The sequence below is a fragment of the Narcine bancroftii genome, chromosome 10 (assembly GCF_036971445.1).
Source record: "Narcine bancroftii isolate sNarBan1 chromosome 10, sNarBan1.hap1, whole genome shotgun sequence".
Lineage (NCBI taxonomy): Eukaryota > Metazoa > Chordata > Chondrichthyes > Torpediniformes > Narcinidae > Narcine > Narcine bancroftii.
This window is the reverse complement of record NC_091478.1, coordinates 9135295-9159454: the sequence shown is the minus strand read 5'-3', so window position 1 is coordinate 9159454 and position 24160 is coordinate 9135295. Positions and strand designations below refer to the sequence as shown.

At 40.6% G+C, this 24160-nt stretch overlaps 1 protein-coding gene and 1 long non-coding RNA gene across 2 annotated transcripts in view; one reads left to right on the top strand and one right to left on the bottom strand.

Annotated features, from left to right (window-relative positions):
- chst15 (carbohydrate (N-acetylgalactosamine 4-sulfate 6-O) sulfotransferase 15) overlaps positions 1–5083 on the bottom strand; it is a 274117-nt gene extending 269034 nt beyond the window's left edge. The window contains exon 1 of the mRNA XM_069899744.1: positions 4983–5083. The gene's annotated coding sequence lies outside the window, so the exon portion shown is untranslated. The remainder of the gene's footprint in view (positions 1–4982) is intronic.
- A 113-nt stretch (positions 5084–5196) lies between these two features.
- LOC138744131 (uncharacterized) overlaps positions 5197–24160 on the top strand; it is a 33884-nt gene continuing 14920 nt past the window's right edge. The window contains exon 1 of the long non-coding RNA XR_011345303.1: positions 5197–5237. This is a non-coding gene — a long non-coding RNA (uncharacterized lncRNA). The remainder of the gene's footprint in view (positions 5238–24160) is intronic.

Below are 24160 nucleotides of genomic sequence, written 5' to 3'. Positions count from 1 at the left end.
AGCAATTTATGTGAGCAAGATTCTTGTTTCGTGGTATAGTCACTTCAAAATAGACCTTCAGCACAGACATTTGATGTTCTGCTTAAATATAGGTGGATTTTATTTTGTAGTCAATTGGTTGAGTACTAATTTCATAAATCATACTTGATGAATCATTTTAAGATGTAGTCATTACAAATAGAACTTTGTTCTAATTTTTATTTATGTCCACTGCAAATTCCAGCTTTCTTCGGCAAGCCTTACTTACCATTAATCAAAAGTTCCCCATGTTTCCAAAAGACATGAACATATTTGAAGTGGGTTAAATATTGACAACTTGAAACATTGGTGTATGGCAGAAGTAAAGCAACTTGCCTCACATGAAAATTAAACTGGCTAGTACTCTATAAAGATGGGGCAGGTGTTAATTTGTGCACTGATAACTATTTTTGTGGTCAAACTCTTTGAGTTGGTAAGAAATAGCCCTGACCAATTTTTGCAGTTAAAACTTAACAATTAATGTGAGTTTATTATATGATATTAAGGGCAGGTTTCTGCCCTTTAGAAGGTAGCTGCCAGTGGAGAACAGCATGTTCATCCCCTCTGCATGTTCATCCACGACTCTAATTTTAAAGATACCATTAGGTGCCAGACGAACTTAAAATCTTTAAGGCACTGCTTTCCAAATGGCCTAGAACCTTTACTTGGTCATTGAGTTCAATTTTGCATGGCCACAGCAGGTCCATGCATATTGCAACTGGTTCCATCCGCCACTGTCTACCACAAGGAAATTTCCCAGCTTTACGGCAGAGCCACAGGTGTGAAAGGAATCCGAGATACACTTGGTCCACAGGCTACCACCTGCTAACATGAATCCCTTCCCTGCTCAGTCCTAACAAATGACCTGTCCATAACCTTGTTCACTGGCTGCAAGGTTTTTGGGTCTTGGTCCAGCTTTGTCAACATTAAAGTATGATCTCTCCCCAGTTCTAAATCTCAGTTTTCTTTCTCCATGTCCTGAGAGATGGCATCTTGATGCCTTTCTATTTATAAAGCATCTTCTTGTGCACTCAACCCCAACATTTCAATGTTTTCCCAGGCTCACTGTCTTGCCCACGTCAGCTCTGCACCATTAGCTCTGCACCACTATGTTCTCCAGATATGGATGTTTGTTACTTTCTACAGCTTTCTGTATTCCTGAGCACTCAAATGGTCAAACCAGGCTGTGACACAACCAGTCAGTCTACTTTCTGCAGTGCACCTGTGGATGTTTGTTAGAATATTCAACAACCTACCATATGTATTGGTGAGATTTTACTCTGGGGTAGAAGACTGTTCCCCTCGTGATGTTTTAAACCTCTGTAAGGTTCCCAGGGAAAAAGGTCTCAGCCTCTCTTTATAATTCAATCCAACAGATCCTGGCAACATACTTGCAAATCTTTATCACGTCCTTTCCAGTTTAATGCTACCTTTCTTATAGCTGGGTGATCAAAATTGTGCACCATGCTCTGAGTGCAGTCTCATCCAGCATCTTGAATAGTCAAAACATCACATCCTGATCCAGTACTCAACATTCTGAGCAATGAATGCCAAAAACCTTCTTCATTCCCACGTCTACCTCTTTGCCTCTTTCAAGAAACTATGTACTTGTACTCCCTGACACCCCCCATCCCCCCCCCCCCAAACAGGACTCTTAGTTCTATAACGTTTTCCGTGGCCTTACTATTAATAGAGCAAGCCCTGACCTGGTTTAAGATACCAAAATGTAACACCTCACTCTTGTCCAAATTAAATTCCGTTGGTCATTCCATGGTTCACTTTCCCAGTTCATTTAGATTGTGTTTCAATCTTATAAAACCTTCTTCACTGACCACTAGGCCACCTATTTCGATCATCTACAAACTTCTCAACCATGCTAACCATTTTGTCATCCACTACTAGTCACAAGCCTCTAATCTAAGTACCAGCCTTACACTAGTACCCTCTATCTCACATCATCAGGCTAATTCTGTATCCAATTGGCACAACTCACCATGGGTCCCATGCGACTTTGCCTTCTGGATTGTCTACCATATGGAGCCTTGTCAAAGGCCTTGCCTATGCCCATGTAGATGACATTCTGTGCTGTCCTCATTGATCTTCTTGGTAACCTCTTCAAAAAAAACTCAATCAAATTCACAAGACACAAATTTCCTACTCTCAAATCCCTAATGACTATCTCTAATCTGTCCTTGCTTTCCAAATGCAAAGAGATCTCCAGTAACTTACCCTTAACTGGCATTACATTTACTGGCCTGTAGTTCCCTGTCTTATCCTTACAGCCTTTTGTAATTAAAGGCACAGCAATAGCTATCCTTTAGTCTTCCAGCAATTATGCCAATATCCCTGCAGGGCTCCTATAAGGGAGCACACCGTTGTAATGCTGTTCCAAATATTATTTTAGCCAATTCTGCAACATATTGAGGATGATCTTGTGTTGGCAAAATAACTACTGCAACAAAAATAGATGAAATACAATTTCCAGGAACTTATATCCACAGGTTACAACTGCTTGTGCATTTTGCTGACTGAAAATTTAGGAACAAAGCATAATCCTGTAATCACAGATCCTGTAAACAGCAGATCTGTTTTTTTTTCTTTTTTTAATATACCAACTTGATGCAATCTTCTGGTTCTCCACTCAGCCCTGGATCACCTAGACAACAGAAATACATACATCAGGCTGCTTTTCATTGATTGCAGCCTAGCTTTCAACGCCATCATCCCATCAGCACTGGTCAGCTAGCACCAAAATCTAAAGAAAGCTGCCTCTATCATCCAGGACTTCCACGTCGGAAGACCGCAGTCAGTACAGATCAGGACACCGTCTCCTCCTCACTGACAATCAAAACAGGGGAACCTCAATGATATATGCTTGGCCCATTGCTCAACTCCCTCTACCCCCATGACTGTGGCTAGCCTCAATTCAAATGCCATCCACAAATTTGCTGACGACACCACGATTGTCGGCAGAATCACAGATGGCAATGAGGAAACATACAGGATGGAGATAGATCAGCTAGTTGAGTGATGTTACAACAATAACCTACCACTCAACATTACCAAAACTAAGGAACTGATTGTGAACTTCAGGAGGAGAAATCCAGGGGAACACAAACTAGTTCTCATGGAGTCAGCAGTGGCTATTTCAGCATCTATAAAAGACAAAGACAAAGGAGACAAATTGCTGACATTTCGGGCCTGAGCCCTTCTTCCTTATGTTCTAATAGGCCATATTCCATCTTATTTTAAAAATTAACCCTGGGCCACAATAATGGACAATGGACCGCAGTTGGCATGGGGCTGTAATTTGGCCACCCCTGGCTGACACTGTATGAATTGTGGGTGTGGATTGGCAAAGCCTTGGTATCCTATTGGTATTTGGTGCATTAGAGAAGGTGAGGGAATGAATTATCCTGAGTTGGAGACAGAGAAGGAATGGAAACTGAGAGCAGGACAGAAATTGGCACAAAGGCAGCAAAATGTTTGTAATCGGTTGGGCTATAGGAATCCAATGAACTAGGAAAAGAGGTGAGATTTGAGTAGGTCTGGAACAAGGACTGCTTCATTTAGCCAGTCAGAACTTGAACCAATGTATGTTCTCAACCTTTAATTTGGAGAGTGACTGGAGTTGAAGGAGAAGTTGTTCTACGTAAGGAAGAGTTCAGCCAAGTGAAGAAAAGTAGTGGTGGAGGGGAACTAGCTCGTCCCTGTTCAAGGTGAAGGTGCAGAGGGAATGGACATCGATTGCAACCTAGAAATTAGAAACTGTCAAAATTATTTTGATTTTACATCAAAAAAAGCAGAAGATGACAACAACACTAAACACGTCGAGCTGCAGCTGAAGTGAAAGAAAGTCAATGCACCAGGTCAACTTATTTTCATCGGAACTGGCAAGATGTTATTTGTTTTGCTTTCTTCCTTTCGGAGACTTTATCCAAAACTGAATGAAACAGATGAATTTCCAAAACGTTCGCCTGATTTTCTTTCTTCAGTCACTTTTTTTTTTAAGATACGGAAAGGGCAGTTAAAAAGCCCTGGCTTATCAAACTTATTTTCAAGTGCCCTCTGCTCTATGACAACTTCCATGTGGTGAACCACAACCCAATGCTCAGCTCAACAAATAGTCCTGTAATGAGGTTGCTACGTGCAAATAATCCTGTGTGCAAATATCAAAGATGCATGTAAAGAGCATTATTGTTGACATATTTTACTTCACAAATTAACCAAAAACTTCTAACAAGCCGGGTATCCCTTGATCAATTGTAATCTGGAAGATTGCAACCGAGGAATTCACAAAAATCAGCTATCTCTCCCAAAAACAAAATAAAATTTTGATAATGGGCTGTTTATTTTCCACCACTCTGAATATATTTCCGGGACTTGTGAGTCATCTTCTTTATTATTTAAACCCTGGCTACCTTCTCAAAAACAGATCATACTATTTAGAACACAGGGAAGCAATTTCTTATGTTACTTAGATATGCAAAGTGCCTTTGATAATTAAAAAAAAGAGCAATTATGGCTTTGTCACACATAACTTTCATTGATGTAAGATGTGGTAAATGTGCTCTTAAAATTGTGTTGTTTCCTGGCAGAAACCCATGGTATTTTATTGGTCGCATGTGCTCAATGTCCTTTTAATGGAATAAAAGATCCATTTTGAATGCAGGTCACTTTATGAGAACTCAATGAAGTTTGCAATAGTCACTTTCAAGTTTGATGGCCCTGAAAATTCATCCCTAGAGTGTAATGCAAACTACACAACATTGCCACAGCAACATGCTCTAATTTGTCTGGGAACAGTTGTAATTACTGATGCAGTAACTTTTGGGGGATTTGGGGGCCGCGCTGGGGGATTTCGGGGCCCATCTCGGATAAACGGGCTTCTCCGAGAACCGGCCAACAACAAACAAACAACAAGGCGAGGCTGTTAAAGCATTAAAAAAAAGTTCAACTCTCACCAAAGATGCTGGTCACCGCCGACACCTCCCCACCGGGGCCCCGCCACTGCCGTCGGGGGTGGGGGGCCCGAGGTCCGCCTGTCCCGCCGCCGCCGCCGCCGGGGGGCCCGAGGTCCGCCTGTCCCGCCGCCGCCGCCGCCGGGGGGCCCGAGGTCCGCCTGTCCCGCCGCCGCCGCCGCCGGGGGGCCCGAGGTCCGCCTGTCCCGCCGCCGCCGCCGAGGTCCGCCTGTCCCGCCGCCGCCGGGGGACCCCGAGGTCAGTTGGGCTCCGAAAAAAATTCGGATAAATGAAGATCTGGGAGAATCCAATTTCGGATAATGGGAGTTGTGCTGGATCTTCAAGAGGAAGGGCGAGGACAATGCAGGGGCGCCAGGGCTCCAGGCCTCCGCTGTCTGTGGGGAGTGGGCCCATGTAAATGGATTGGGAGAAGTGGTGTGGCTCTAAGTAAGAGAGAATGCCAGATGATGTAAGATAAGTCTTCAGCACTTTGGGTCATTGGGCAAAGGGGATTAAACAAGGGTGGCAGAGGAGCCAGTGCTTATGAAGACTCAGGATGATGTTATGTCAATAATGGAGACCAAGCTCTTCAAAAAGGAGTAGAGTGGGTACTGAATATTCCTAGAAACAAGTGCTCAGGAAAGGTAAGGAAGAGAAGAAGGGTGAGTGATTCTCTTGAAGGAAAATATTGCTCTGCAGGGGCAGGAGGAGTATTCAATCAATTTATTACAGTTAATAAACAGGGTCAAACCAAGATGTATACAAATAACCTTGTATAAAATCTGGAATGTGCCCTTGAATCGCATGTGAATTGTTTGATTACAAATTTAAAACGGTGGAGCACAGGAGCAAATAAAGGGGAAAAAAGTGTCTTTGTCCCCAAAATGATTGAGCACTCTGTAGCTCCTGCAGCTGTAATATTAGTGGACAGTATTCTTTATTTTATGTTATATTTTTGTGAACTTTAACTTGAAGATGAAGGACTTCAATTGTTCAAATAAGGTGTTGCTAAAAAATAATAGAAATTAATTTGGGCCCTTTAGGGGGGAGCTGTATGCAATTCTGGTTTCCATATTAGAGGAAAGATGTGGAGGCTTTGAAAAGGATACAGAAGATATTTATCTGGATGCTGCCTGCATTAGAGGGCATGAGCGACAAGAAGCTGGTCAAAAGTGGATTGTTTTCTCTGGAGCACCAGAGGCTGAGGGAAGATCTGATAGAACTGTGTAAGATTATGAGAGGCATAGATGTTTAAAATGGAAGGGAGAAAGTTTAAAGGAGATATGTGGGGCAGATTTTTAAGATAGAGAGTGCTGGGTACCTGGAACATGTGGCCAGAGGTGGTGGTGGAAGGATGAAGTGGTCATCAGTTAGACATGTGCTTATGAAGGTATTAAAAGGATATTGATCATATGTAGGCAGAAAACATATAGTGTAATTTAGTGTCATATTCAGCACAGAAATCATGGGATGAAGGGCCTGTCCTGTGCTCTAATGTTAAGGGGAGATTTTTACATTGTTTACATTGACCAATACATGGCCAGCCTCACGGGGAAAGAGAGAGTGATGGAGAATAGGGCAGGCAAAGCAGAACGAATATTGGTGGAGAAGTGTTTAATAAACTGTGAACATCATCCAAAGCTTTAGAGGAGTGATGGAAAAATATATTATTTTGTGGAAATTGATCTGCAAATTCATCTTTTTAATTCCTACCTCTATACTCAATATTTATTTCTCTGATTGAGTTTAGTAACTAAACTGATTGGCGATTGTATTATCATACTAATTTCCCTAATAATGCAAGCACTGAATTTGCTAAAAATGTTTTAACAATACACTTAATAATTAAGGTCTAATTAAGTTCTCACATTTTAATTTTGTCATATTTTTGAGCTGATTTGTCCATGTACTGTAAAACCTGTTAGATCAAAATGCACCGAAATACTTTTAGTGTGTGCTTCTCAATTTAAAGAAAAAAATGGAATGGAATGAATTAAAAAAAAAGAAAATACTGCAGAAATGTAAAGGGTAATTATTCAACAAATAATTGGATGAGAAAAGTCACCTAAACCATCTATCAAGCTTACTGCCTTCTTAATAGCATTGCTGTCAGTTTATCCTAATCTTCTACTTGCTGAGATCCCAGAGGTTACAGACAACCAGTGTCAATTCAACATCTCTACCATTTTTGTCAGCCCTGTCCTCCACTTTAATTTAAAATTCTGACAGAAACCATTTTTAGAGCTTTTTTTTCCTGACAGCATTTTCTTTAACAGTGATCAAGTGAGTAGTCCAAAATAATCTTGTATTTCTGTGTTCGGAAGCAGTGTAAATTAACAAATATTTACTACAGTTACAGTTGTTCTTGAACCAGACAAATTTAATAATTCTCAGTGAACTTTCAGTTTGAGGTGTTTGTGTATTTTATTGTGTGTTGCAATATACAAAACAGTGAGGAAGCCCATCAACAATGGAGAAAAGAGCATTTGTTGCATCACGCTCAATTTTCCTGTAGAATTTACAACCGACCCATGAAAATTTAATGTAATTGTTTACTGCAACTAATCAACTTCATCACAAACACATTCCAAGCTATAGAACATAGTACAACACAGTACATATCCTTCAGTGTTGTGCTGATCCATATATCCCTTAAAAACAAGTACTAAACCCTCCCTTCCCTGTAACCCTCTATTTTTCTTCCATCCTGTTTGAAAGACTCTTATATGCCCCTAATGTTTCAGCCTCCACCACCATTAGTCATTCCAGGTACCCACAACTCTGTAAAAAAAAAGCTTACCCTTGATATCTCCCCTAAACTTCCCTCACTTAACTTTGTATACATGTCCTCTGGTGTTTGCTATTCCTGTCTTGGGAAACAGGTACTGCCTCTCATAATTTTGTAGACGTCTATTAAGTCTCCTCTCATCCTTCTACACTCCAAAGAAAAATGTCCCAGCTCTGCTAACCTGACCTCATAGACTTATTTTCAATCCAGGTAACATCCTGGTAAATCTCCTCTGGACCTTCTTCATAGCTTCCACATCCTTCCTATAATAAGGTGACCAGAAATGAACACAATACCCTTAGTGTGGTCTTACCAGAGATTTGTAAAGTTGCAACATGACCTCTCTACTCCTGAACTCAATCTCCATCTTAATGAAGCCCAGCATACCATTGGCCTTCTTTAAATATGTTATCAACTTTGAGGGATGTATGGATTTGAACCCCAAAGTCCTTCTGTTGTTCCACACTCTTAAGTAACTGACCATTAACCCTGTACTCAGCTTTCTGGTTTATCCTTCCAAAATGCATCACCTCACACTTTTCTTTCTGTGCATTTAATAAATGTCAGTATTTTTTTTATATGGAGGACCATCGCCTTCCCAAGATCGTGTTATATGGCGAGCTCTCCACTGGCCACCGTGACAGAGGTGCACCAAAGAAGAGGTACAAGGACTGCCTAAAGAAATCTCTTGGTGCCTGCCACATTGACCACCGCCAGTGGGCTGATATCGCCTCCAACCGTGCATCTTGGCGCCTCACAGTTCGGCGGGCAGCAACCTCCTTTGAAGAAGACCGCAGAGCCCACCTCACTGACAAAAGACAAAGGAGGAAAAACCCAACACCCAACCCCAACCAACCAATTTTCCCCTGCAACCGCTGCAACCGTGTCTGCCTGTCCCGCATCGGACTTGTCAGCCAAATCGAGCCTGCAGCTGACGTGGACTTTTACCCCCTCCATAAATCTTCGTCCGCGAAGCCAAGCCAAAGAATACTATTCAACTTGAAAGTTAGGAATCATATTATCAAAAGCCAATACAATGGTTCAATTGTATGAACAATGTATGAATTCTCTTGATCTCACCAGATGATAACAATTTCAAATATGGTTTCAGTTTTGCTACTTTTTAAAGGCCTTTATATAGGGTGAGTGGGGTTGTTTAAAAGTGGCTGCGTTTAATGTTGTTTGTTTTGAGGTCTAGGTTGTCAGACAGGATGCCATGTTGAAGATACTGGAAAACAAACAACCTATTAGATATTGGTTTTGTACAATCAACAACCATTTTCCCTCAATAAGTTATGAATTTGATAAAGTTAAATTAATTTTACTTCTATTAAATGATTACCTTTTAGATCCTCTTTGGCTTGGCTTCGCGGACGAAGATTTATGGAGGGGGTAAAAGTCCACGTCAGCTGCAGGCTCGTTTGTGGCTGACAAGTCCGATAGAACCATGGAACACTACAGCACAGAAACAGGCTTTTTTGACTCTTCTGGTCTGTGCTGAACCATTTTTTTTTGCCCAGTCTGCTGACTTGCACTCCAGTCCATAGCCTTCTATACCTCTCCCGTCCATGTACCTGTCCAAATTCTTCATAAATGTTAAAACTGAGCCTAAGTTCACCTCCTCAGCTGGCAGCTCTATAGCAAAGAAAGCCCAGCAGCGCCTCTGCTCTCTGCCAAGCCTGAGGAAAATTCATCGCACACCCTCCATCCGCAATACATTCTACAGAGGATGTATTGAGAGCCTTCTGTGCAACTGCATCACTGCCTCGTTTGGAAGCTGTACCAGCTCAGACTGTAAGACCCTGCAGAGGATAGTGAAGTCAGCAGAAAAGTTCATTGGGGGGCTCTCTTCCTACCATGAAATACATCTACAACAAAGGGAATAAACGTTGTGAATGACTCCACACACCCCTCAAGTAAACTTTTCTCCCTTCTGGCATCCGGTAGGAGGTACCATAGCACTTGGGCCCTTGCGTCCAGATTGAGCAACAGTTTTTTTCCACCAAGCCATCAGGCTCCTGAATTCCCAGAACATATGTGGATAGTGGACTGTGGACTTTTATTGTATATGTCTTAATATTTTAACTTCTATTTTAACTTATGTTCATGTAGATCTGCTCCATGGTCCTGGAAAAAAATGCTATCTCATCTTTACTGTGCAATGCATGGTATGAACAACAAATAAAGGTGCCTTGACTTGATGTGAGGTGCATCGTGGGAAGTCATAAAGGTAATTGTTCTTGAGAGACATTTTTAGTTTCTCACTGAGGATAGGAGAAGTTCTGGAGGACTAGAAGATGACAAATGTGCAGTTATTTAAAAACAGTTGCAAGGATAATATGGGTAACTGCAGGCTTGTTAGTTTAATGTCAGTGGTTGGGAAAGTCCTGATTAGAATCTATCAACATTTGGAAGGCCAGAGGATAATTAAGGAGAGCTGGCATTGATTTGTGTGTGAGAAATTGTGTCTTGGTCAAGGCAGTTGATGTTATTTAAGTGGATTTTAATAAAGTGTTTGATATGGTCTCATATTGTAGGTTGGTATGGAAGATTCAGACACAAAGGACAGAAGGCCAGCAAGCCATCTGAGTAAAAATCATTGATTCACTGATAGAAATCAGGGCTGCTTTTTTTTTCAGGCTGGAGGATCGTGATCCGTGAAGACACGTAAGGTTTGGTACTAAGTGTACTGACAATAACCACACCAGCAGTGCGAGTATAAGACACCTTTAATAAACTAATATATACACTAAGAGGTCTTGTCTCTCTGCAAGACGAACCTGGAAGGCTAGACTGTAGCTCTGGACTGCTTTATAGACAAGGTCACCATGATGACCCCTGGTGACCTATTGGTGTAATTACATATCACCACACAAAGACCCTTGCTTTTTGTAATTTCTGTAAATGATTTGGACATGGATGTTTGTGGCAAGGTGAGTAAGACAAAAACGTGCTATGGTGGACAGTAAAGAAGGATACCTATGTTTGCAATGGTATCTAGATCAGATGGCGAACTGAGCTAAGGAATATAGCTCAACTTGAAGAAGTGTGAAGTGCTGTATTTGAGTGAATCAAACTAGGGCAGGACTTTCTCTGTTAACGGCAATGATGTAAAGAATGTTGTGGAGCAGAGAGATATAAGGGTGCAGGGTACACAGCTCAAAAAATTGCAGCACAGGTAGACAGAATAGAAAAAAGTGCATTTGGGGCGCTTGCCTTCGTCAGTCAGAGCATTGAATATAAGTGTTGGAACATCATGTAGAAATTATAAAAACCATTGGCGAGGCCACATTTAGAATATTATGTGCAGCTCTAGTCATCTGCCAAAAGGAAGACTATTGTAAAGTTGGAAAGGGTACTGAAGAGAGGTTTATGAGGTTATTGCCAGGATTAGTTAAGTTTAGTTGTTATGAGAGTCTGGAGGGATATAAGAGTTTGACAAAGGATCTTTTTGAGATCCATAAAACCTAGGGGGAAATAAATAATATGAATAGTGACAGTCTGTTTCCTAGAGTAGAAGAATCCAAGGCAAGAGGGCATAACTATATGGGAGGAGTGGGATTTAGAAAGGATGTGAGGGGCAGTTCTTCACTCAGAACGTGATGGGCATATGGAATAAGTTGCCAGACTCAGAGAGGCTGGTATGTTAGCTTTGTTAAAGAAAATTTGATATTTACATGGATGGGAGCATTGTAGGTGAGGAAGGTTTTCAAAGCTGAAACCAGCTGGAAAAATGGAAGATGGAATTTTTTTTTGGACTCTTACTTCTGCACTTTATTATTTTTCTTTTTGTTCTCTCTGCATTGCACAATTTGTTTACATTTGTTATACGTTTACCATTTTTTTTGTTTACATGTTTTTCACTGTGTACAGTTTTTTTTTGCTCTACCAATTAATGGTAATTCTGCCATGCTCGCAGGAGAAAAGGAATCCCAGGGTTGTATGTAATGTCATGTATGTATTCTGACAATAAAATCTGAAATCTGACTCCCAAATCAGACATTGTGCCAAGCTCTGTCATGGGAAAGGGTTACCGGGAGATAGAGGAAAAGATTCAAGGACATGCATGAAGTCTCCTGGAAAAAAAATGACATCCCCACTGAATCTTGTAAATCTTCCTATGATCACTCAAAGAGGGAATCGTTCGTAATATAAACAAGTCCAAACATCAGGAACATGCAGAAACCTGTATAAATAACAGAAAAAAATACCACCACCTAAAAAATTATCTACATGCCCACCCTATCAAGTCAACATACAGGAACAACAATTGATCAGGAAGGTAAATATCCATGGGCATTAATTACAAGATGACAAATGGAATATTGTGTTCCAATTTGAGCTTTCCATAAAAATAAGGATGGTGGACATGCAAAGAGGATTTCGTATCCTGGTTCTACGTTTGCCACATGAGGAGAGATTGAGGAAATGAAGCCTGTATTCTCTTGCGTTTAGAAGAATAAGATTTCACTGAAATTAACAACATTCTCATGGGTAGGCTGGAAGCAGGAAGACTTTCCCGCTGCTGAGAAGTTTAGAACAAGGGGGTCAGTTTCAGAATAGGGTGTCACAATGACATTTCTTCATTCAGAAGAATGCAATCATTTAAAATAATAGAAAGTATAGATTGCAGAGAGGATGCAAGATTACAGTGCTAAAGAGCTGTACAAATTAGGCAATTTTTTTTTTAAATTTTTATTTTTCACACTATGAACCATGTTAACCAAAATACACACAAACATTTCCCTCTTGAATATACACAGTGAAATTTTCTCCCCTTTTTCCCCCTCCCTTCCCACCCTCCTTCCCACCCCCCTCCCTACCCACTAAACGTTCAACATATACAATAAACCCATTAAACAATGTCATCACACAATGAAAATAAACAAGAAAATTGTGTCATCTACCTTTGCACACTGGGTCAGTTCATTTCGTCTTCTTCACATTCTGTCATTTTAGGGGGTGGAGGTCCGCGGTAGGCCCTCTCTGTTGTGTTCCATGTACGATTCCCAAATTTGTTCGAATACTGTGACGTTATTTCTTAAATTATATGTTATTTTTTCCAATGGAATACATTTATTCATTTCTATGTACCATTGCTGTACTCTCAGGTTCTCTTCTGATTTCCAGGTTGGCATTATACATTTTTTTGCTACAGCTAAGGCTATCATAATAAATCTTTTTTGTGCTTTATCCAAATTGAGCCCTAGTTCTTTACTTCTTATATTACTTAGAAGAAAGATCTCTGGATTTTTTGGTATGTTACTTTTTGTGATTTTATTTAATACCTGATTTAGATCTTAGCAAAACTTTTCCACTTTCTCACATGCCCAAATTGCATGTACTGTTGTTCCCGTTTCCTTCTTACAGCAAAAACATCTATCTGATACTGTTGGGTCCCATTTATTTAACTTTTGGGGTGTGGTAACCAATTATATTGTATCAAGCGTAAACTCGTGTTTATTGTATTTCTCATAGTTCCGGAGCATAGCTTTTCCCATTTTTCATTTTTTATCTTTATGTTTTGATCTTGTTTGCACTTTTGTTTGGGTTTACAGCTTATTTCATCGCTCTCTTTCTCTTGCAGCTTGATGTACATGTTTGTTATAAATTTTTTAATTATCATTGTGTCTAATCACATATTCAAAGCTGCTTCCTTCTGGTAACCTCAGCCTGCTTCCCAATTTGTCCTTCAAGAAGCTTTTCAGTTGGTGGTATGCAAACATTGTACCATGAGTTACCTCATGGTACCTCAAAAAACAATTTTCTATTCTTTTGATCCCTTTTCTCTCCCATTCTCTAAAGAAAAAGGTTATCTATTGTGAAAGGGATTAGTTGATTTTGTGTCAATAATAATTTTGGTAGTTGGTAATTTCTTTTTTTTCCTTTCTACGTGAATCTTCTTCCAAATGTTGAGCAGATGGTGCAGTACTGGTGAACTTCTATGTTGCACCAGCTTTTCATCCCACTTATAAAGTATATGTTCTGGTACCTTCTCCCCTATTTTATCTAGCTCTAATCTGGTCCAATCTGATTTTTCCCTCGTTTGATAAAAATCTGATAGATATCTTAATTGTGCTGCTCTATAATAATTCTTAAAGTTTGGTAGCTGTAAGCCCCCTTGTTTGTAGCATTCTGTTAATTTATCTAGCGCTATCCTCAGTTTCCCCCTTTCCATAAGAATTTCCTTATTATTTTCTTCAGCTCATTGAAGAATTTCTCTGTTAAGGGAATTGGAAACGATTGAAATAGGTATTGTATCCTTGGGAAGATATTCATTTTAATGCAATTTACCCTTCCTATCAGTGTTAGTGGTAAATCGTTCCAATGTTCTAAGTCATCTTGTAATTTCTTCATTAATGGCTGATAATTTAATTTGTATAGATGGCCTAGATTATTATCTAGTCGAATACCTAGGTATTGGATTGCCTGTGTTTGCCATTTAAATGGTGATTCTTTCTTAAACTTTGAAATTCGCATTATTCATTGGCATCGCTTCACTTTTATTTGCATTGATCTTCTCCATACTTCTCCATATTCCTTCAATTTCTTATGTAATTCTTTTATTGATAATTCTGGTTCTGTTAAGTATACTATGACGACATCTGCAAATAGACTGATTTTATAATCTTTTATTTTTATCTGTTTTATTTTATTTTTTGATCTTATCATTTCTGCCAAGGGTTCTATAGCTAACGTGAACAGTGAGGGAGATAGTGGACATCCCTGCCTAGTTGACCTGCTTAACTTAAATTGGTTCGATATATATCCATTTACTGTCACCTTCGCCAATGGTCCCTTATATAATGCTTTAACCCAATTAATATATTTCTCTGGTAGGTTGAACCTCTGTAGTACTTTGAATAAATAATTCCATTCTACCCTGTCAAAGGCTTTCTCTGCGTCTAAAGCAACCGCCACTGTTGGTGTCTTATTTCCTTGTACGGCATGGATTAAGTTAATGAACTTACAGATATTGTCTGTTGTTCGTCTTTTCTTAATAAATCCAGTTTGATCTAGTTTTACTATTTTTGGTACACAGTCAGCAATCTGTTTGCTAATAGTTTTGCTATTATCTTATAATCTGAGTTAAGTAGAGATATTGGTCTACACAAAGCTGGTGTTAGTGGATCTTTCCCCATCTTTGGTTTACTGTATTTATTGCTGTTTTACATGAATCTGGCATGTTTTGTGTTTCTTCAATCTGGTTCATTACTTCCAGGAGAGGAAGAATTAATAAGTCTTTAAATGTTTTATAGACTTCTATTGGGAGTCCGTCCTCTCCCGGTGTTTTATTGTTCAGTAGCTTTTTTAATATTTCCTGTACTTCCTCTATTTCAAATGGTTTTATCAATTTGTTTTGCTCCTTTTGCAATTTTGGTAGTTCAATTTCAGCTAGAAACTCATCTATTTTGTCTTCTTTCCCTTCGTTCTCAGTTCGAAATAATTGCTCATAGAATTCCTTGAAGTTTTCATTGATCTCTGTTGGGTTATATGTAATTTGTTTGTCCTTTTTCCTTGATGCCAATACCGTTCTTTTAGTTTGTTCTGACTTAAGCTGCCAAGCTAGTATTTTGTGCGTTTTTTCTCCTAGCTCGTAATACTTCTGCTTTGTCTTCGATATGTTCTTCTCCACCTTGTACGTTTGTAGTGTTTCATATTTTATTTTTTTGTCCACCAATTCTCTTCTTTTTGTTGTATCTTTCCTTGTTGCTAGTTCTTTTTCTGTACTTGCTATTTCCCTTCCAGCTGTTCTATTTCCCGATTGTAGTCCTTCTTCATCTTAGTTACATAACTTATTATCTGCCCTCTGTTGAAGGCTTTCATTGCTTCCCATAATATAAATTTATCTTTCACTGATTCTGTATTTATTACAAAGTACATTTTAATTTGGCACTCAATGAATTCTCTAAAATCCTGTCTTTTAAGTAGCATGGAGTTTAATCTCCATCTATACGTTCTTGGTGGGATGTCCTCCAGCTCTATTGCTAATAACAGGGGTGAGTGATCCGATAAGTCTAGCTTTATATTCTGTTTTCATAACTCTCCCTTGGATGTGGGCTGACAACAGGAACAGGTCTATCCTTGAGTATGTTTTATGTCTACTTGAATAATATGAGTATTCCTTCTCCTTTGGGTGTTGTCTCCTCCATATATCCATAAGTTGCATTTCCTGCATTGATTTAACCATAAATTTGGCTACTTTGTTCTTTCTGCTAGTCTTTTGTCCAGTTTTATCCATCTTTTAGTCCAAATTAAGGTTAAAGTCCCCTCCTATCAGTATATTCCCCTGCGTATCTACAATCTTCAAAAAGATATCTTGCATAAACTTTTGATCCTCTTCATTGAGCAAATTCCAAAATCTATTATTTCCTCCTCTATTTTGATTGGTACATTTTTATTGATTAATATAGCTACTCCTCTGCCTTTTGAGTTATATGATGCTGCTGTTACGTGCCCTACCCAGTCTCTCCTTAATTTATTGTGATTCACTTCAGTTAGATGTGTTTCCTGCATGAATGCTATATCATTTTTTCCTTTTTCAGTAAATTTAATGGCCTCTTCCTTTTGATTTGGTTATGTATTCCATTAATATTTATAGTCATATAGTTCAACATGGCCATTTCATACTTTGTTTACATCTCATTTCCACTTCCTCACCTCCACCTTTCCCCTTTTCCCCATTTCCTTTTCTCAGTTTTCTTTTTTTGAATGCACTGTATGACAACACTTCTAAAACATAAAATATTTCCACCATTCCCACATCTAAAATTCCCTTAACCCCAAATGTCTGCCCCCCCAACCCCTCTCTGAGTTGCCCCTTGTCCCTTTCCAGGCAACCACAACTCTCCTCTCCATTTGGATTGCGAATCCGCTCGCAAGCGTCAACTGATTTTGCAGTGACTGTTATTCTCTCCTACCCAACCCCCTCCAGAAAAGTATTTTATCTTCACATATAACAAAGCTCAGCCTCTTTTTTTCCCCCTTACTTCCTTTCTTCCCTTTTCTTTCCCTCCTTTAGTTCTTACTTATACATTATTTTTTCTTCTTTATATGTAGTTTGTCGTCGTTCTTTGTTCTTGTTACATCTCTTCATCTCTCTTTCTGTCTTGCAGGCGTCCTGCAAATTCTCGTGCTTTCTCCGGATCCGAGGACAGTCTGTTTTGCTGCCCCGGGATAACTATTTTAAGCACCGCTGGATATCTTAACATAAATTTATAGCCTTTCTTCCATAGGATCGATTTTGCTGCGTTAAACTCCTTCCACTTCTTCAGGAGCTCAAAACTTATGTTTGGGTAGAAATTTTTTTTTTTTTGGCCTTTGTATTCCAGTGGTTTTTTTGTCTTCTCTCATTTTTTTCATTGCCTTCTCCAATATATTTTCTCTTGTCGTGTATCTCAGGAATTTTACTAAAACGGGTCTTGGTTTTTGTTGTGACTGTGGTTTTGGGGCTAGTGTTCTGTGTGCCCTTTCTATTTCCATTCCTTCCTGCATTTCTGGCATTCCCAGGACCTTTGGGATCCACTCTTTTATAAATTATTTCATATCTTTGTCTTCTTCATCTTCCTTAAGCCCAACTATATTTATATTGTTTCTCCTGCTATAGTTTTCCATTATATCCATCTTCTGAGCTAACAACTCCTGTGTTTCTTTAACTTTTTTATCACTTTCTTCCAATTTTCTTTTTAAGTCGTTCACTTCCATTTCTACCGCCATTACACGTTCTTCCAGATTTTCTAATCTTTTCCCTATATCTGTTATGACCAGCTCTATTCTACTCACTTTTTCTTCTGTACTTTTCATTTTTCTTTTCATGTCACTAAATTCTAGTGTCACCCATTCTCTTAATGCTTTCATATGTTCTTGAAAATTTTTTTTATCTATGTACTGTCCATTCATTTTACCTCCTATTCCTCTGTGCAGAGCTTGGTGTTCTCCTTCTTCGTGTGTCTGCTCTTGGGTTTGTGTTTTCTATTTCTCTTCTTTGTATCTGTGTCACTTCTGACTTTCTTGTTGAGCTGCTTGTCTCGGTTTGTTGGGTTTTTTTCCCATGGTGTCTTGATATTTGTCTTCTTCTGGCTTGGTTATCTGTTGTATCTCTAGTTTCCTTTTTTCATTCTTACCCCTCCCATTCCCGTTATTTTCTTTATCTTCCAGCTGGGAGCCCTGCTGTTGGGTCTCTCTCAGCTGTTCATGCTGTGGAGTTTCACTCCACAGCTGGTCCCCCCTCCTGTTGGTGTTGTCTTTGTCGTGCACATCTCTGTTTGGCTCCATGAGGCATCTTTGCAGTCCTGCATTCGATGGGTCGTAGCCCTGTGGGGTCTCCACTGACCTCGGGGAGTGGTCTCCTTTTTCCACAGCGGGTCCCTGCTTTTTCATACAGGTAAGACCTTCACCTTTCTCTTCCAGTGTCTTTCTTTCTTCTTCCCGTTGTTTTTGGCTTTGCTTTCTTAGGTGCCATTTTCTCCACACCTTTATTTTTTATTTGTTTTGATTTGTGTGTCTGTGGCTTTGTTTTTTATTCACTTTTTTCCTTCTTTTCTGGAGAGGGCTGGTATTCTCCTACCGGCCACTACTCCGCAGATGGAATTTAATGTAGACAAGTGTGACATGTTGCATTTTGGAAGAACAAACCAAGAAAGGACATACACATTAAATTGTAGGGCATGAAGGAGTGTGGTAGAAGAGAAGGATCTGGGAATCTAGATACATAGTTCCCTGAAAGTGGAGTCACAGGTAGATAGGGTTGCAAGAAGACCTTTTGGCAGATTGCCCTTCTTAAATCAAAGTATTGAGTACAGGAGTTGAGATGTTATGTTAGAGAGGTTTAAGACATTGGTGAGGCCAAATTTGGAGTATTATGTATAGTTTTTGTCACCTAACTACACAAAAGATATCAATAAGATTAAAAGAATGCTGAGATTTACTGGGTGTAGAGCGCGTCGAAAGAACCAAAGACTTGTTGATCCAAACCAAGGCTTTTATTAACTAAAAGACTGGAGCATATCACAAGTAGGTCAACCAGTCCAGAATGACCTGGTCTGGCTAGAAGCAATCCTTTAAGACCTGCCAGTAGGTGTGGCTACACTTCTCAGCCAATCACAGTTATCCTACACTACCATCTGTACATATACACATTGGTGATAGAATCTGTTCTATCACATTCCCCTTCTTTGAGAACTGATCCTAGGGTGGGGCTGTACCGGTCAGGGAGCCCGACCATCCAGCATGACTGCCATGGTGCCGGGATTGGGGTCGCCAGAGTCGTGTCACCTGCAGGCCCGTAGGGTGTGGCCACTGCTTTGCTCAATTCCCCAACAGCGTTGTCGACAGTCTGGCCTGAGCTGGTGGGGTGTTGCTGGTCCCTCTGTTCAAACACATGACCTGGGGAGAAGAAATAGCGGGAGGTTGGGTTAAAGGCACTGCTGCACCTGATCCAGCTTGGGCTAGGTCCCTTACTGAGACTGTGTCCTCCCGCCCGTCCGGGTACTCAACGTAGGCATAATGCAGGTTCACATTGGAGCAGAGTCACTCGGTCAACCAAGGAGTCATTCTTTGAGTACCAGATGTGGCGTCATAAGAGGAACGGACCGGGAACTGTGAGCCTCGCCAGTATGGTCGTACCCGACTCGGATTTCCTCGGGAAAGAGAACATCCTTTCATGGGGGTGGCATTGGTCACGGTGCATAGGAGGGAGTGGATGGAGTGTAGGGCACTAGTGAGCACATCCTGCCAGCGAGAGGTGGGGAGACCTTTGGACTGGAGGCAAACATAACCGCTTTCCAAACGGTGGCATTCTCTCTTTCGACTTGCCCATTACCGCGTGGGTTATAGCTGGTAGTCCTGCTTGAAGCAATACCACGTTCCAGAAGATACTGTCGCAGCTCTGCGCTCATAAACGAGGACCCCCGTCACTGTGGATGTAACTGGGATACCCGAAGATGGCGAAGATGCTGTGCAGGGCCTCTATAACTGAGGAGGCAGTCATGTCTGAGCAGGGCACAGTAAACGGGAAGCGGGAATACTCGTCGATGGGCGTAAGGGTATAGGTGTTATGGTTGGTCGACGATATGGGCCCCTTGAAGCAAAAGTAAAATATGTGTGTTTTCAATACGAAATGAGGTTGCTGTGTGTTTGCTTAGAGGAGAGAAAACAAGTTTTTGTGAAAAGATTTATCATGTCTATTAAACTTCTGCTTAAAACAAAACACCCTCGTGTATCAAATTTTCAGTAATGTCAGTAGAATCACAAAAGTTTTCTAGCCAGAAACAGGGCCAAAGACCCAGCCTGCCCATGCCAAACATGCCCTCCTGCTTTAGTCCCACTTGCCCGCAATAGGCCCATGCCCCTCCAAGCCCCTTCCTCAGAACCATAGAACATTACAGCTGAAGAATCGTTGACAGAAGGATGAAATACAATTTGTTCAAAGAGATGGTTTGACTAAGATTAGAGCTGGTTTGGAGCCTTCTTGAAGCATTAAATGGAGTTTAAGATGCCAGGTTAACTTGCCTCAGTCAATTACTGCAAAACTGTTTCCCATGTTACTTGGACTGAGAAATTTGGTACTGGTATGCTTGCAAGTTTGGTGTTAAATTCAAAACTCACAATTTGAAGAAATATTGCATGTTGAAAAGCAATGTTAGTATTTATAGCATCTTGCATTATTAAAATTTTCCTTCAATGTGACATTAAATGAATATGTTCCCTTTTCTGTTTAAACATTAATCAATATTCTCCTTTATTCAACAAAGGTCGCAGTGAGGTTTGGTGACAGCAGCTCCTTAATCATCCTCAACACAAGATTGTGTTGTCAGCCCCCTGGTATACTCACTGGACACCTGGACAGTGTAACACTGTACTCCCTCCCCCCCCCCCCATACTCCCCATACACCTGGACAGTGTAACTCTGTGTAATCAGCTGTCTACTATCCTCCCTGTACAACAGGGCCCTGCAAGGATGAATGAGTATCAAGATAGTAAAATTATGTTGCCTTTGTTCTGTACAAATGGTCTTCTCTCTCTCTCTCTCTATATATATCTCCACCTTTATACTGTGTCTTACCTGTTGTACCATGTATGAGAGGTCTAATTGGTATACTTGCAAAACACCCTTTCACTGCATCATTAGTACATGTGACAATAAACTTGAACTTGAGCATTGAGGCACAATGACAAAGATCCACAGTGGCACAGCTAACGGAGGTGGTGCCTCACAATCCCCGTGACCTGCGTTCTGACCTAGCCTTAGAAGCTGTCTTTGCTGAGTTCACACATCCTCCTTTTGACCACGTTTCTCGAGGTGCTCTGGTTTTTTATCACATCCGCAAAGCGCATAGATTTGTGGGTGAATTGTTTGTTGATGCCTGATGGAGTCTGGGCGGGGATGCTGGGTTGTTGAGAGAAGTGGTGAGAACACAATGGATTAGAGAATGATTAGTGTAAAAGTGACCATTGGTTTGGCGTTTCATGTTGCATCTCTTCATGAAAGCATCGTTCTCATTAAAGTGAACTGCACACTGAATTGTCCAAGCCGAAACCTCAAGTTAAACATGATTTAAATCAAATGCATGAAAAACTAAACATCAAAGGTCATGAATTAAATTTCAGTAAATTCGTACTGCACTCATCAAATGACATCAAATTTTATAATTTCTTCAGCAGCAAATTTTGATGCTTTTTGCAAAATAAAATATCTGCATTTTGATTTGCATTATGTAAAATAAATATTGTCAATGAAAATACAGAAAAACCTAGTACCCAGCATCTGATGGTAATTGGTAGATGCCGGACTAGTGAATTTTCCTGTTACTTGAGACAGTGTGTTGTGTGATCATCGACCTAACCACTCTTAAACTTTCATATTTTTTACCTGTTTATTTTCCACAACATTTTCTACTGGTTGCTTGAGGTTGTTGCCTGTTTGAATTCCAGATAACAGGGGTTTTACTGTAAATACAAATCGAAGAGGTGTGACTTGGATGCCCTGAGCTTGGGTTCGTTACTGGACAGGGCAGAAGGCCATGGAGATTTTATGGCACAGGAAGGGGTAGTGCCACACGAGGCAGCTGGATCTATGGACTTGGAAGGGACTCTTTTTTTTTTGCTTCTCTCTCTCTCTCATCTTAATAGTGACGCTGTATGAATAGTGCCACTTTGCAAGTCTTTGCAGGGCAAACCAAAAAAAATCTGTATTTGTGTGTACATAACAAAAAACAGTATCTAGAACCTTGAGTGTGTCCTATGTGCCATACAGAGCCAAATGCATTTTTGAAAGTTACATTGCAATCCTAGTTAGGTATGTCTGAAGAGATTAAACAAACAGATGACCCATAACAATTCTGTTTATCAAAAGGTTTTTGACCAAATTTCTTTCTCCGTGCACAAATTCCTCGCCAGCCAATCAGTTCTATCAACTTTCCAAAAAGAACTCTGATTCAACTTTAATTCATTGGCTCCCCCTACTGTTATTGCCAGGGCAGACAGAAATTCCAGACTTGTATTGATACATAATCAAGTTTAAATATATTGTCAGAGTACATACATGACAACCCATGCAACTCTGAGATTCTTGCTCCTGTCAGAGAACTGTACTCAAGAAAAAGATACATATACACAATAATAAACAAAGAAAAATATAAAAAATTGTGCGAATACAGAAAAAAGTAATTATTCAGTAATAAATGTGTGCAAAGTAAGAGGTTCTGAAATGAGTCTCTGAGTTTGTTGTTTAGGAGTCTGGTGGTGGGTACCATTCCAAAGGAGGACATGGTTAAAAACAACAAATGTAAACACGCTGTATATATAGGTACACGATCCTTTATGCGGACATCTAAAATCCAGCAAGTGGGGACTGGTGGTTGGGGAAGGCAGCCAAGGGACTGGCAGTTGGGGGAGACAGTCGGGCGGCCGAGGGACCGGTGGTTGGGGGTACAGTCTGGTGACTGGAAGGGGGAAGGGGTGGATATGGCAGCACAATTCGGGTGGGCTTTCCGAAATCCATAAATTTGGAACACACTGTCCCCCAAGGGTTCCGGATAAAGGATTGTGTACCTGTAATATATGGTAACCTATGACCACCTCTTCTGCTTAATTGTTATTGCTGACTTCCACCCCCACCGTATTTTCTTGGTTGTAAACCTTTCTGCAGATGTACAGATATCTCAGGTGCAAGAGTAGGCTATTCCTCCCTTCAAGCCTGTACCATTATTCAATATGATCATGGTTGATCATATGATTTCAGTACACTATTCCTGCTTTCTCTTCATACCCCTTGATCCCTTTAGCCACAAAGGCCACATTTAACTTCATTTTGAATAAATATCAAACAAGCCTCAACAACTTTCTGTGCCAGGGAGTTTCACAAATTAACAACGGAGAGAATACATTTTTCATCACCTCCATCCAAATTAGATGATCCCTTATCCTTAGACAGTAACCCCTGGTTGTGGACTCCCTCAACATTGGGAACATTCTTACAGCATCTAGTCTTGTCCTGTCAAAATTGTATATGGTTCATTAAGATCCCCTTTCATTCTTCTATTTTAGTCTTTATCATGTATCAGTCTTGCCATTTCCAGCAATCAGTCTGGTGAACCATCCCACTGTGTCCATTGAGTGCTGCAAGATGTTGTGCTGACCACTGCATGATAGACTTCTAGTCAAAAGGTGTGTGTCTGGGAAAAATCTTTCCACAAAGGCAAGGTAGTGTGGTAGTATCCAACTGACTGGGACATTGCGTGGCCAGGCCAATCCTTCATAATAGCTGGGACAGGTAGACACACAAGGGCACTTGGTACCCTCCCACTTTGGTTCCATGCATAACCCGATGTAACTAGGCCCAAACAAAGTTGGTCATCAGGAGTAGGGCCACACCCTTGCCCTCGTTGTCTGGTGACTTATTCCCTGCGGCCTTTCTGACCCTTTCCATTCAAGATCCCCATGTGAAATGGAAGTCTGCTCCAGTGGGTACAGCAGAACCAAGAGACCCTCACACCTATTGAGCAGGTTCTTCCCTATTATTGAGAGGGAATGCTGTGCCCACAGGCCCATTTTTTGATGGACCTTTGCAATCTGCTCCAATCAATTTTTGTTGCACACCTCAGCCCCTCCAAACCAGATACCAGCACCTTCAGGTAGTCAGATCAGATTGTGAAAGGGATGGTGGACGAATCATACCAGTTATGAAGGAGTATTGCCTTGCTTTTCTTCTGGTTTACCCTGGTGCCCGATGTCGACTCAAACTGGCCACAGAGGCTGATCAGTCTGCGGACCAGTCGTGAGCATGAACAGAAGGCATTGATGTCGTCCATGTACAGGGAAGCTTTGACCCAAGTGCCTCCAATGCCAGGCAATGTCACCCCTCATGCCCTTGTACTCTATACAGCATACAAAA